Below are 15,185 nucleotides of genomic sequence, written 5' to 3' on the forward strand. Positions count from 1 at the left end.
TCTGGCGTAGCACAAGGTTTTTTGAAGATAAACAGCACTTCTGTGAATCATTTACCTTCTAACTTTTCATATTCTACAGCCACTAATATTCTAACTTTTCTCTGCCTGCTTTTCTTGCTTCCATCCTTCATTTTCCCTCCTACATACGAACTATGTAAATCACATCCAGGCCCAACACTTTGTTTTAAATCACTATATAAATAAGCAAGAATAAAAGTGAAATGCATGAGCAGAAGCAAATAAACACAGAAAACAACTGATTACACAGTAAACTATTTAACCACAAAGTAGCCAAAAATTGGTCAGATGACACAGATAAATAAACCAATTCATAAAAATGAACTGAAAGTGAATGACACTCTGCTGGTATGATTTTTGACAGCTATATCCTGAGAGAAGTGGAAATTACCGTAGACTTCAATGTCTTAAAAGACTTACTTCACACATAACAAGCTCCTCTCATCCCTGCTGTGATGCAGCTACATCCTGGAAGTACTTTACATCATTTTCATCTGTGTTATTTCCAGGAGAAGCAGTTTATATTAAAACAATATGGAGACTGGAGCAGGTGAGGTGCTGTGATATGTGCTATTCTTGTGATTTAAAAAAAAATAAAAACATTTTTAGCACACATCCCAAACTTCAAAGATGTAGATGGTGTAACTGCTCTAAAATGCTGAAGGCTTAATATATTGACTTGCATTCCAGCCAGGATTTAACATGCATAAACATGGCTTGAGCAGTCAGTTGTCAACCACACTGGTTGTCCTTTGTAATGATGCTGCACACTTGCACCTGTTTTGGTGCCTTTAGACTGGTAGTCAAACTTCTCTCTCTCTCACACACACACAACCACACACACACAACCACACACACACACACACACACACACACACACACACACACACACACACACACACACACACACACACACACACACACACACACACACACACACACACACACACACACACACACACACACACACACACACACACACACACACACACAATCTGATGCGGCTGATATTTTTCTTTGTACTTTTTGGCCTTGCAATTATTGATAAAACCAGTCAGAAAAAAGGCCTGTGTACCAGAGGAGAATAGAAAAATACCAGCCCAGCTAAAGTCCGAAAGTTTATGGAGCTTTGTTGAGGTGAGCATTCTGCTGTTGACAATGTATTAGTATACAATATACTGGTGAATCATTTAAAAGTAAAAATTTTACCATTATATGGCTGGAGGTCAGATGCACAGTGTGGGTGTTGGCCAATTATTCACACAGCTTCACTCATGGCAATTTCAGAAAATCACTTAAATTTATTTAAACTTGCTGCACCAGTGCACCACTGGTAAAGACATTAAAACCTGTTCTATAAGCTCGCAATCTTACACAAAAGTCTTACAAACAAAACTGTTTTATATTCATAAACTACTTTGCCAGTTTTCCAAGCAGGAAGTGTGGAGGAAAAAAATAATGCAAAGGAAAGAGCTTCACAACCACAGCCAGAACTGAAGCAAACTCCTCATACAGTACAGCATATGATCATAGGCCATATTCCTCTTCCCTAAATGTCTACTCCCAAAGCTCCAGCAGTCCAGAGAAACGCAAGTGCCACTACTCGCCTCAACCCAAATTTGTAGAGCTCTCCAGTGCTCAACTTTCCTACTGTCTAAGTGAAGACAGTAACACTAAGGGGAGTTCCCTTGCTATTGTTATCACTGAATCCTCCCTCCATCAAACTCTCAATCCTGCACTCAAATTATTTTTTATGGGAAGAACTAATCTAAATAACAGCATTATGAAGCCCAATCCACAACTGATTCATTGTGTGTGTCTGCTGGGGGTTGCGCATAACTGGCAGACACCAGCTCGGTTTCACAACTGTGGGATAAGTGAAGTGACTGTGACATATAGAGGGCAGGTGGTGCCAGTCAAGTGAAATACACGAGTGTAGTCCCAATCTGTAGTTTCTTAGCTCCATAATTAGTTATTTTTCCATAGCAATCTCCAAATTATGTCATCAGGCCTTACAGAGTACTCATTATTCACTGCAGCAAACAAGCTGGAAATAACACTCAATCCTATGGAGACCTGAGAACTGCGTTCCAGGGAGGGACTTGAGTCGCTGTGTGAAACCAACAAGAACCAACACGACACCTGGCATTTTCCAGCTAAAGTGGGCTGTTGCACACTGCTGAGCACAATGGCAAGACATGCTTCTTAATTGTGCAGGTTTGAGAGAAGAAAAAAAAAAAATAAATCACATATGGTTGTCCATAGACGCCTTTGAATCCAGAGGCTTTTTTTTTTTTTTTTTCAAATAAACATATATGTGTAAAAACTGTTTAGACAAATTTAAAGAAGGCACCTAATCTTGATGTAAGTGTTCATAAGCAGTAATTACTCATTTTGAGGAACTGCCCAAAAGCATTCAGTAGAATTTCTTTTTTAAACCAAAAATCTAAATCAAAATAAAACTATCAAAGAAATGAAATGGTTTTGAAAATGGAAAACTTTTCTATAGAAGAATGAATGAAGACACAGAATAAGTTACTGTAAAAGGCATCTAGGGTTAATTAATATATTTATTCTGCAAAAATATTGCAGTGATTACAATTTTGTAGTTATATTTATCATGTAGCAAGCCTTGTTAGCATGAATCACATCATTTTGTCCTTTGAGGTAACACTTTATCAATGTTGTATTTGTACTATAAATAAAGAAGTAAGTCTAAAACTTGCCCAGCTGCATTGTTGGAGGTGAAGTGGGAAAACATTCGCTCTGATCTGCAGGTATAAATATATGAAGGGAAAACTGATGGTTGGTTGGACCTCTCAATGTAGTCATCTTTTAAGACTAAACATGTCTTAAGTTGAACATGACTAAGTTACTGTTTATTTGAATGATTTCCGGTTGAACCCTTTCAAAGTATTTTAAAATAAAAGTAGTCCTTCTCCACTACACGCTTGCTTATGCTAAATCTTTTTATACTGAACAAACTGATCGTAGAATCGAGCTCAAATATGACTCAAACTGACTGTGTTCAGCCTGAACCCCGAATAAAGATCGAAGAGATGCAAATTAATCAGAGTTCTGAAATAACACTTGTCATACCAACATATAAATCATAGCATTTCTGTGATTTGAGAAGATATGTAAGATATAAGGAGTTTATGAAACATAAATAGTAAAATCAAAACTTCTTTGCCACATTAGTGCCACTCCGTCACCACTCGGACTGAATTCAGGTTCATGATGATGGAATATATTCAGATTTTGAAATAACAGTGATCATTGGCTAGAGTGCAAATAATAATAATAATAATAATAATAATGATAATAAAAAGCCACACAAATGTGAGAATCTCAGAACAATTTAGTTCTTAGATGTTGCATCATGAAAGTTTTCTCCAGTTCACTAAGATGGACAGCTACTTCTAGTTGCTATAAAAAATAAATTAAAAAAAAACAACAACAAAAAGCCAATAAGTGTCCAGCTATAGGAAGCAATGAAAAGGTTTCATCAGTCTGAAGACAATCATTGACAATCAGAAGACATTCATACTTGGTATTAACAGGTAAATCGACTTTAAAAAAGGTTCAAACTATGGCATATAAAACAAATCTATTTTGTGGAACAGACAAAGTTACTAAAATAAAGCCCTTGGGAACTGGTACAACACCTGCACTTCGGAAATCATGCAATATCTGCACCTTCATGAAAGTGACATGCAAACATTTTGAAGAGGGTAATTAGTCAACAGTTAAAGGCTTTAATCACCTAGTGATGAAGATAAAAGGGCTCAAAGGAAAACAAACTGGAAATGGGCTGGTACCATTCACATCACAGTCGGATTCTAGAGGTCATGTGCTAAGTCCTGTTAAGAGCCTCAAAGGGCAAATGCTGAACACTGAGCACTTTTGTGTGAGTGTTTAGAAACACAGCCAGATTTTAAGCACACAAACACGAAAAATATCAATTTCACATTTGGTTTAACGCTTTCACACTTTGTGTCACTGACACCCAGAGAGACGGGCTGTGGAAGACAAAACACAGCTCCTGGATAAGGATCATGTTAATGCCTATCAATTAGGATCAAAAAGGGATTAACCGGCATGGTTGCAGCGGTGAAGTGGGGGCCCATGCAAAGTCACTGAATACTAGGGGTCACACCCCCGACTTCATTAGGACTGACCTTTCCACGCCATTGTGCGACAGGAAAGAGACCCTGCAGTCTGTTTCCCTTATACCCATCTTAGATGGCTTATGGAGAGTCAAATATGAGACATGCAGAAAAGCTGTTAGAGATCAGTGAAATATGAAATATTCAGTTTCAGAGTCCAAGGAGACTTATTGGGTTTCTGCAACTTGGTGCAGGTGGGTATTTACTCATCAACACCTTCCCTCCTTGCAACGGAAATCATTTTTTTCACCTTAGAGAGAAGTGAGATTTACTAATTAGTCATGGTGCAGCCTCCCTTTGCTATGATGTACCGCAGGGTTGACGAGCTCCAACTCTACCTTTCCGTCTTAATTCACAAAAGGTCAAATGGCAAAATGAAAGCAGGTATTCCAGGTGTGTTAAAAATAAGCCCCAATTAGGGAAAAATGCAAGCACACCCTCAAGTCTCACATATCTGACTTTGAAGGAAAGCCTGTGAACTGGGGAAATTTTTAATGCTGTACCACATTGGAGTACTTTTTCTTTTTTACATATTCATTAGATACAGAGAGAAATGAGAAAGATAGAAATAATTCACACAACACAACCCTCTTGCATGGATATTTATACCAAATTATTGGTCACATAATTACTGCATTGTCTGTGTTTACAACACCCAGTCCATAACTACCACTAACTGCTAAACAGGGTTGATGCATCACTAAAAGTATTTGATGCAGTATTTTATCTTCCACACTTGAGATTCAACAAGGAAAGAGCTTGGACAAAACATGTATAACTATAAACTACTTTCTCTTTAGCCAATTCATGAAGTTAATGCAACAAGTTACACTTTCATTCAAGCATCTTTGCGGTTGAAAAGATTTATAACTGTGTGGACAAGAAATTAACACTTATTTACCATATGGAATGGAATTTAGCCTGGTTCTCAGAGTACATACAATTTTTCGGTCTGACCAGATGTTAATTCAACCTCTGGTTAGAATAATTACATTATTGTTCAACTGTTGTGCCTTTTTTTTTTTTTTTTTTTTTAAGACGACAGCTCCTTCATTAAAATGTGTATGAAATAAACATTTTCTGATTTATCATTATCAAAATCTTTGAGACTAAATATCAGTATCTGACCTTAAAATCCACCAATGGTAAAGCTCTATACAATAACTAAGGTTCAGAGATACAAAGACACAATGTATTTTACATTCAACCTTTCATGCCAAAGCTGCACAATATCTGGCCTGTGTAAAACCCTGACTGAAAGCATGGTGGACCAGGGTCAGATAACTGCTGCTGACCTATTCTTACCAACAGCAGCCACAGGTTAATTTTTGTCTGTGTACAAGGGTAAAAAAAACCTATTTAAATCTTGTACTTGACAACTGAGCCCAAACAAACACGCATCTGATAAAGTTCCTATAGATGAGTTGATCCTGTTATTTTAAAGAACAACAACTCCTTTATATAGCATTAAATGAAGCGGTACGCCAGGTTTGCCATTTTTGCAATTTTTCTGGAAACTTGAGTAGAGATCTACTCCTCTTCATTTCACTCGACTCCATCCAGCAGTGTGTTTTCACTTTCCCTGTACTTGGGGCTCAGTGAAAGTTAAGACTAAAAAAAAAAAAAAAGCAGAAGTTCATCTCAGGCCAAAAGTTTCTCCCCAGTAACTAAGTACTTGTTCAGGCTGCTGTTCAGTTTAAGCAGGCATGCAGCCTTGCACTGCAGTCAAACAGTGGTCACCCAGGCCTACAGCCTTCTTTGTAGCGTTCATGAGGGTGTTATAGATGAGCACACTCCATTTAAAAGTCAGTGGTGGATTTGCAGTCAAATGAAAACAGGAAGTATTGCTGAAGCTGTCAGGGCTACGCAGCTGAGTAGGAACGGACATGCTGCATGTGCATATCTTAAGAATGGCTGGATCACAAACAGTAGAAACAAATGCAGGCAACACACAACATTAACAATACAGTCAACAAAAGCAAGTTTTTTACCTCTCACAAAGCTAAAAAAAAAACAACTTAACATTTACAATATCATCACTGTGCAATTTCAGGTAGGCAGCCTTCTCCTAATGAGGATCTAATATTTATGAGATGTTGATACTGATGTTGTGGCTGCAGCTTAAATTCAAAATCTCTGTTCACTCAGTGAGTGGTGTGTTGACTGTTTGTTTTAATGATAAACAACGGCCTGCTATGTCTGGGCAAAGATCTCACTGTTGAACCAAGATCGATTTCATACCTAAGAAACTATGAGCAGAAAACAAGATAGTTTGCAAATTCCACCCGATAAATAAGTCTCTCATGTTGTTATTCTATTATTAGGGCATGTTGAACATATTATGAAAGGAAACATACTTTGATCGACAGAAATATTAGATATAAACAACAAAAAACAAACAAACAATAAAGCACATTATCAAAAGTGTTTGCGGTCAACAGAAGTATCAATATGAATAACGATACAAAATTTTTATACTATCAGGATTACAGTTTCTAAGTCTGACAACAGCTGAAACAGACTCATATGAATACGCATGACTACAACTGGAAAATGTCCATACTGTCTGCTTGCATTAGGGGAATTTGCAATATCCTGGAGAAGTAAACGTCACTTGTTTTGTCCCATCTACAAAAAGGTCAACAGGTTTGAGAGTGGAAAAAAAAAAATCGAAACACTCAATCTGACATTAATCTATAGCTTTAGTAATTCCGACCTGCCTAGTTTCCTCTTGACACTACAACACATGCATAAATCCAAAGTGCCTTTTCTCCCTCTATTTTGTGGCAACAGAGCAGAGGCCCAGCTTAATATGTTACTGACAGCCACTGTTGTGTTAGGTGGCATCAGAACACAGTGTGGCTTTCACACAAGGTCTTAACAGTGCACGAAAACAAGTATTCAAGGGGGTAAAGGTTACCTAAACCTTTTAGCAGTTATACGTCACAATATACAATACTTTTTAAAAATGTTACAATGGCTGGACTTTAATTTAAAGCGCATTTAAATTATAAAAGATATAAAGATTACTTTTAATTTTCGATTGATGCTTTACAGCAAACTAATAATACAGCATTATCGCTATTGCAGATTTGCAGTAAGCATAAAATACACATATTTCATTAGTTATATTTACTATATATTTGTATGTATGTGTATTGTTAGTTTTATAACAATTAACACGGTATCGAGCATAATTTAACAAATATTTGCAAACTGAAATAATCTGAATATATATGCATAACATGATCATACAAGTCACACACGAAATATAGGACTATCAAACATTTTAATGTCTGATGACTGCGATGAAAAATATTTCTGTATTAAATGTTTATGATGTACGATTCGCAAAAAAAAAAAAAGAAATTGTATTTAATTTGTATATATACACACTTGATATATTTTTTAATAATTGCTTTAAAACACAATCTATCTACATCAAGAACTAATTATTGTTCAAATATTCAGAGTGAAAACTTCAATTTCACAGCTCCAAATCTCCAAACACAAGACAAACCATACGCCTTAAAAGATGGCCTACATTCATTGCTTTTGAATTTTTTTTTACCCAAATGCAATGCATGACTTACTCATTACCTTCTGTTTTTGATGAACCTTTAGTTCATTTGTGCAATAAAAAAATACTAAATAGCGACCGCGTTTCTGACACAAGATTTAATAGCAAATTATTTTGTACCGTTAATATTTTTTTACTGTGGTATGTTTAAATACATGTGGAATTTAATAACTTTAACTCTTCATCGACGTGCATTTGTAGTAAATCATATTATATATTGCAACCAAAAGCATTTGCTAGATAGTTTAAAATGCATGAAAATAAAATAAATATTTATGATAACATCAAAATACTCATCTAAAAAAAAAATGTATGCGCTGCGATGGACAAAAAGCAAAGCTATAAATCATACACAGTTCAGTAGTATTTTTCACAAGTACGCATTTGTTCAGTATTATTTTCAAATCCATTTGTGAAAAGTTTGTTTGCTCCACAAAAGTCGTGCCATTTTCAAACAGAATTTACGCTTAAAGCTCTGATTTCTCTTCTACAAGCTACATTACAGTTCATCTCTTTCGCCGCTGCCTAAAACCTAAAATGGACGCTGCTGGCTTTGAGTTATCAGTGGCTAGGACCAGCTAAGGGTTACAGCTGTGCAGTTGTGCTCTTAGGAGAGAACAGGCAAATGGATCCATATTTTGGCAGACTGCCAGGAGACTCCTTAAAATACAGGGAAGGCCTTGATTTAAAATATGCCACACCAATGTCAAAGGAAACTACGTCATTACGCAGCAGAGGCTGGTGAGGTAAACAACCCACCGCTTACAACAGACAATGGCAGGTGCTGCTGTTGTACAGAGCAATGCTTTGAAACATGCTCAAATTTTGCTCTGTATGTACACAGAAATAACCCAAGAAATCTTTTCACCACAGCTCAGGAAGCATTAGAGCCTAGATGAAAGCCTGTTTTCTCCAGACATCATCATGATGTTAGACCTCGTGACTGCACTGTGGGTGGAGACAATGAGCCAATAGAAAAACGGGATGAAGATTCAGAGCCCTTCTTGCATCAGCATTTTCCGGCTAAGCCTCAAGTGAAAGTTACAAGATCCATATCCATGATTATCTTATGAAGAGATCAAAAATCAGTGTTAATAAAAAATGATTGCTGCTGACGAGTGAATGACAGCAATGAATTTGATTAGCCATTTCTCAGCATCACATCATGCAAAATTGGCATTGCAAGCCAGAGCTCAACCTCTGTAAATACTGGTGTGCAGCGGACTGATATTTCCCTCAGGCAATCACATTCACTCACTGCAGCACCTTGAAGCATTTCTAGAATTGCTTCTCTCAACTTTAAACGTGCCCAAATGCGCTTTAATGAACAGGTCAACACAGATCTTACCATTTGAGCAGACACACTCCAGCGTTGAAGACATGAAGGCATGGCAGGTGGCAAGAAACCATGGATCTCCTGTGAAAACAAAAGGACAAATCATTAACAAACAACTATGCGGCTTGGAAATAGTCAAGATACACACTATGTGGTCACAGAAGAAGAAAACAAAAGAATAAATCGTAAGGACAAGCATTAAATTAAAAGGCTTTTTCATTCTGGTTTGTTTGTAACATTGGAGATTTCATCTTACAAAACATTCCAACTAAATTTGTGATCAAAAAAGTTACAATATATAAATAGATATTACATGGCATATGTTTCAAGTATCACTGAAATTATTTTTACGGTTCTAAAAAAAAATAAATAATAAAAAAAATGTATGAGCTCTAGTTGTTTGTTATAATTACTTTAAAATAGCTGGCATCTAATTCAAGATGCACAAATTAGGAATAACTTTGTTTTAAGATAGTATTGTGTAATACATCTTTTATTTCTATTATGCATGCAAGCAGCAGTTATCACACAGTGAGCTAACTATACAAGCTAACTACAAATAAGGACAAGTGATCAATTTCCTTAAAATAAACTGATACTGTATGCATAACCAAAAAACAACATTTTATGATACATGATCTATGTTTTATGTTGTGTAGCAGAAACAAAAAACAATCGCAAAAAGGTATATTCTAATCAACGGTTGCCAATTTATGACTATGAATGTGAAGTGCAAAAAGTTACTGCAAGAAAAATGTATGAACCTAAAACTCTGCTGTCCAAGTCTCTTACCTTTCTAACTGCAATTCCAATCATTTTTTCTCAGACACTGGATCAGGTTTGGGACAGGCCTGCAAAGATACTGCATGTTTTAAGTGTGGCTGTACGCACCAGTGAAAACATAATCAACAAGTACTTAAAGGCCATTAAGGAATCTGAAACGACAAGACTAAAGGAGCTGTCTGACAGCAGTAGTATGTACAAAGTAGGTGCAAATGAAGAGATCTGTCCAGGCTGGTCACTGATATGGCAAACAGATAAACATCACAGGCTCACTGAGTGAAAATAACTTGTAATGTCAGAGTGAAGCTTTGAGCACTTTGGAAAGCCAAAGTTAATATTGCTTGGACCCTCCCTAACTGACAGAGCACTGTGGAAAGCAAACTGCAGCAACTTTGACTTTAAAAACAAGTATCTTTGCTTGGTTCAAAACATGACTTTTAAAGTGTTAAAAAAAAACAACAACCAACCAAACAAAAAAACAATCTTTCCTTCACTTTAAGTGAATTAGTGCTTCACCGAATTTGTATCAACATGCATAAAAACTTGACTATAGTGATGATGGTATTACAATTAGTTTTATTGGCTGTTACTACAGCATTGAATTTATTGTACAGCAAAAAAAAAACGAAAAAAAACTTAAAGTATTAACAATACTTAAAAAGGTAACCTGTTGCAGATCGTCTTTCCTTCAGAACTGATGAGCCATGCAATCTACAAGACTTCTCAAATCTAGGAGAATGATTAAGTCACTTTTTCACTGACTTTCAGTTAAAAATCCACCAGATAGCTGTCGATTGAAAAATATTAACTAAATGTTTTACAGTTGCTGTTTTACTTTCTCATCAACATGAAAACATTATTTCACACTGTATAAAATGATTTATGTTCACACTGCTGCCTTAACATGTGGTGAAGCACATTGTAAACAAAAGCTAAGTCGTTACAGGAAATCTGTTTTTCAGACTCCCAGTAAGATATTGTAATTGTCTAAGAAACGGCTATTATAAGTGTGTGTAGTGATAAGACATAAGTATATTCAGACACAATGCAATCTTCAAGACTATTGCTTTCCAAACATGCTTTTTTAAAAAAAGGATTCATATATACACACACACACACACACACACACACACACACACACACACACACACACACACACACACACACACATCAATTATAACGATACTAATCTTTCAAAATCAGAAGCCACCACAGACATTTCTACAACATGCAGAGCGATGGTTGTTCACAACAAATTCCGGGATACCCTGCAAGCATTTGGCAGTGATGAATCAGACAAAATGGCTACCAAGCATCCTAATAAAAGACAAGGGAGGCAATAGCAGTGAAACTAGCCAGGAAACAACTTCCATCAAGTTAAGACTTATATGAAAATATTGGAACTGCCTAGTTACTGGCAGGCTGCAATAACCACATGATGGCAACTGGTGACTAAATAATCATCCATTCGACTAAACAACAAATTTAGGTTAGAGGACCCCATTACAGAGTTAACATCCACTATCCCTTCTGTGTTCACTATGTACTCGGGAGGGTGATGTCTGTTTCCTTTAAATCCAGTGTTACACTACCCTCCCGATGCTTTTTTTCCACCTCACATTTATTCATATACGTCATGAGTAACAACAATGCTATAGCAGCCATCTTGCCCCAAAAGAGCAGACACTGGGAGGGGGAACAAGGCTCCCCAAGTCATATGACTGCACTGTCTGCAGACAACTGCAGTGACAGAGCAAAAGCGTCTAGACAGGTCTGAGGCAGCAGCAGATCAGGTATACATTCACCGTCGCACACAACTTACTTAGACTTCCACAATGTCATTAGTTCAGTGTTTGAGCCGTCTTTTCATTTTCTGCACACTGAGATGCAAAAGCTCATCATTTTGGGCAGGAAATAGTGTGACAATTGACCTCTTTAAACATATGCAGAAGCATTGTTAGACTGATAGAAGTTTAGAACATTTCCAAATATACCAGGCTCACAACCACCAATTAAAAAAAGTGATGACACAGCCAGAAAATTACATTTAAATAATTTTGTTACGGATATATATTAAATATACCATGAAAGAAAGGAGACACATACTTTATGTGATGCTGTCAAACAATGAGGAAAAATGCTTTACTGTACTTTGAAGCTACTTGTGGTGAAGTTGAAGATAATTACTGAAAAAAAAGTGATACTTGATGGGAGATGTAATCATGGCAAATTAATAAATGCAATTGTCTGATAAAGCCTATTAAGTCTAATCAGTATCACCCTACAACACCTCAATCCTTAAAAGTGAACATGCTATCCCTGTCTCAACCTACATTGTGTACAGCAACTAACCAACCTTGTACTGGTGCATGCTGCCTTCTGGATGGTGCACTCCTCTTGAACTCCAGGGCTGAGGGTTGATCCCCTGCAGAGCATAAACAAGGGCAGGAAAAGACAAAGCATTTCACACAGGAGTCATATTAAACTATCTCACCACCTGAGGACCACATGCTTTAGATTAGTTAACTGCACGTGTGCATGAAAAATACATTACCCGGCGCTTTGTAATCAGGAATTGTTTTGGTAGTACAGGTGAAAGGGTTAAAAAGAGAATTGACGTGCACAAATACACACACACACACACACACACACACACACACACACACACACACACACACACACGGGACAGTCTTCCCCTCAGGTGTCTGCTGAGTAACAGGTAGCTTAAGCGCGCGTGGGGTTAATCAACAACCACGTCAGCAAAGGTGCGTCACCTGCGCATCCTCCTGAAGTAGTGTGAATGAGGTCAAGTACTGAAACCAAAACAGCTACTGTGTGGAATTCATAAGAAATTAAAATATGTATATATGTATCATAAGCGTTATTTGAACGATAAAAATGTATCAGGCTACTTACAGTTTGTTACGGTAGAACAGCCTAATTCAAATTATAAGCTAGGAAACCGTTACAGACCAAAAACCGCACAGCTAACATTCACAAATAAACATCTTCTTGGCAGTAATGTTACGCTGCAATATCCACTGTATGTTAGGCAACTTGCACTCAGGCGCCTGTCGTACCTACCTGTGCATAAAGAAATGTCTCCTGATAGACTGCAGAAGAAAAAACTTTCACACCATTTATCTGAAAAAATATTTTTGGCTGAGCGTGGCGGCTCATAGGCGAAGGCGTTAGAAGAGGAGAGCAAAAATTCCCATTTCCAACGGGCAGCTTTCTTGCAAATGAGCAAAAGAGGTGTAAAACTCCATCTCCAATTTTATCAATTTCAGACAGACTCCAGACAGTCTCCAAGCGGTTACGTGCCTGCTTGCCTTGCGCGTGCACGCTGAATGGCGCGGGAAGCTGCGATAACAGATCCAGAGTGACACCGCGAGGACCCAATGGTAAAGAGGAGCCGAGTCTGGCATCCAATCACAATGGCCGATAAGTACAAACCCCCGCCCCTCCTCCTCCTCACCCGTCTGTTGACAGTGCACTGAATAAAATAACAGTCTGAGTTAAGCAGTTCATTGCACTGAGATGTGGGTCACTGACTGCAGCCTATTCAGTCTGGTAAAATGGCAGAGATGTTTGGTCTTATGCATTACAGAGAAATCATATCATATATAATTACCTGAGACATGTACATACATTATAAAATTAATTGTGCATTACATGGCCTGGATGTAATTAACTGCTGTAATCACAATCTACCTGTCTGATATGTTTTGCATTATATACACCATATAAAAGCCAATAAAGATGACAGGTTATAAAAAGGTGATAAAGTAATCAAGCGTATTTTCCTGTGACTGCTGGTGTTTGTTTTAAGTGGGAAAGCACCACAAACGATTTCTAGTGATACTGCATATGCTTCAGCCATTGTGTCAGTACATGCAATACTTTGTTTCACATTACCACTTACAGTTGACTGTAATTCCTGAAACAGTCCTATGAATATCAGCAATGTCTGCTGCCCAGGTCTTTGTCTATTTATGTTTGAGTAGTAAGAATTCATACAGATAAATAGAAAAAAAAAATATTTATTTAAAATGTATATCCTAATTTATCAGATCCAGTTTACCACAGTCCACAGAAAGATAATATTACATTCAAACCCCAGTCGCCCTTGTGGGATTGAACCAGACACTTGCACATCTGCCAAAAACAAATCTTCCTGTTGGAGTACATTAAGCTAATAGGTCTAATAAGTTATGGCCACATGGCAATACATTCCTTTGACTTACCCTCATTGAGAAAAGAACTTGGACATGAAATCTGTCTCAGAAGGTCTCAGAGTTAGTCTGCAGCTAAACACAGCACATAATGCTTTTAAAAAGATTTGATTTTTTATTTATTTACAAAATTATCTATTGCAGGCCTATATATTCCTACTCCACAGCACCAGTATCCCTTTCTCAAGACAGTTGCTGAGCCTTATGAATTGACAGCAAAAATGTATTGTCTCACACAAAACAACTTCCAAGTTGGCATTTAGATTCTGTCAAAGTCTACACAAGGCGTACAGACAAGTTTGTTGTAAAGAACCTCTGTCCTTTGGATGGAAAATAACAAGTCTTGTCTCCTTCGGCTTTGCACCCTTTAATTTGCATTGTTATGGAAAACCGCTGGATTTGGGTAGGGCACAGAATCATTGAGGTCACCATAATAGAGTGTGACAGCTCCCCTTTTCACATCTATTTGGAAGTAAAATCAAAATTCCTGGGAAAGTGAATCCAGGGAGCACAGAAATATTTCATACAGCTTTGGAAACAGCTGTTTAGAGTGAATATTTAGTAAGGTATGGAATACATATTGTGATGAACTGCACCTGCATTCATTTAATAAAAGGAGAAAAACTAGATTTATGAGCTTGTGCATGTACAAACATCCAAAATGTGAGTTTGGGAGACTGAAACCTCAGGATTTTAGAAAGTTTAGAAAACATGTTATAAAAAAGCAGCAGCACCGGGCCCCTGACATTTTTAATTTTAGTTTTAACTTGTATACTATTGTAAACCAGCAGTAACGAGGAAGTGTCTGGGAGCTTGCAATACTGTGGGGAATCTGCATTTAATATAATCTTATAAGAAGAGGAAGGAAAAATATTTGCCAACTCGACATCTTGTCTGTACAATCCACACAATCCATTATGATTCACAGACTGTCTTTCACTGGAAAGTCCCTTTACGCTTTCTCAAATTAAAAATCTCACGGCTGATCCCCTCCATCGCCCTGGCTTTCAGATATTGACCTTGTGGTGCTACAAAATAGCTTCTTCCTCACTGCGGGACACCAT

The 15,185-nt window shown here is 37.3% G+C and overlaps 1 long non-coding RNA gene across 3 annotated transcripts in view; it reads right to left on the bottom strand.

Annotated features, from left to right (window-relative positions):
* LOC130161181 (uncharacterized) overlaps window positions 1-13,222 on the bottom strand; it is a 35,690-nt gene extending 22,468 nt beyond the window's left edge. For all 3 annotated transcript variants that reach the window (XR_008826107.1, XR_008826105.1, XR_008826106.1), the window contains exons 1-4: window positions 12,971-13,222; window positions 12,243-12,311; window positions 9,896-9,954; window positions 9,116-9,184 (exon numbers count right to left, since the gene is read on the bottom strand). This is a non-coding gene — a long non-coding RNA (uncharacterized LOC130161181). The remainder of the gene's footprint in view (window positions 1-9,115; window positions 9,185-9,895; window positions 9,955-12,242; window positions 12,312-12,970) is intronic.
* Window positions 13,223-15,185: the final 1,963 nt, after the last annotated feature.

The sequence above is a fragment of the Seriola aureovittata genome, chromosome 20 (assembly GCF_021018895.1).
Source record: "Seriola aureovittata isolate HTS-2021-v1 ecotype China chromosome 20, ASM2101889v1, whole genome shotgun sequence".
In the NCBI taxonomy this organism is placed as follows: Eukaryota; Metazoa; Chordata; class Actinopteri; order Carangiformes; family Carangidae; genus Seriola; species Seriola aureovittata.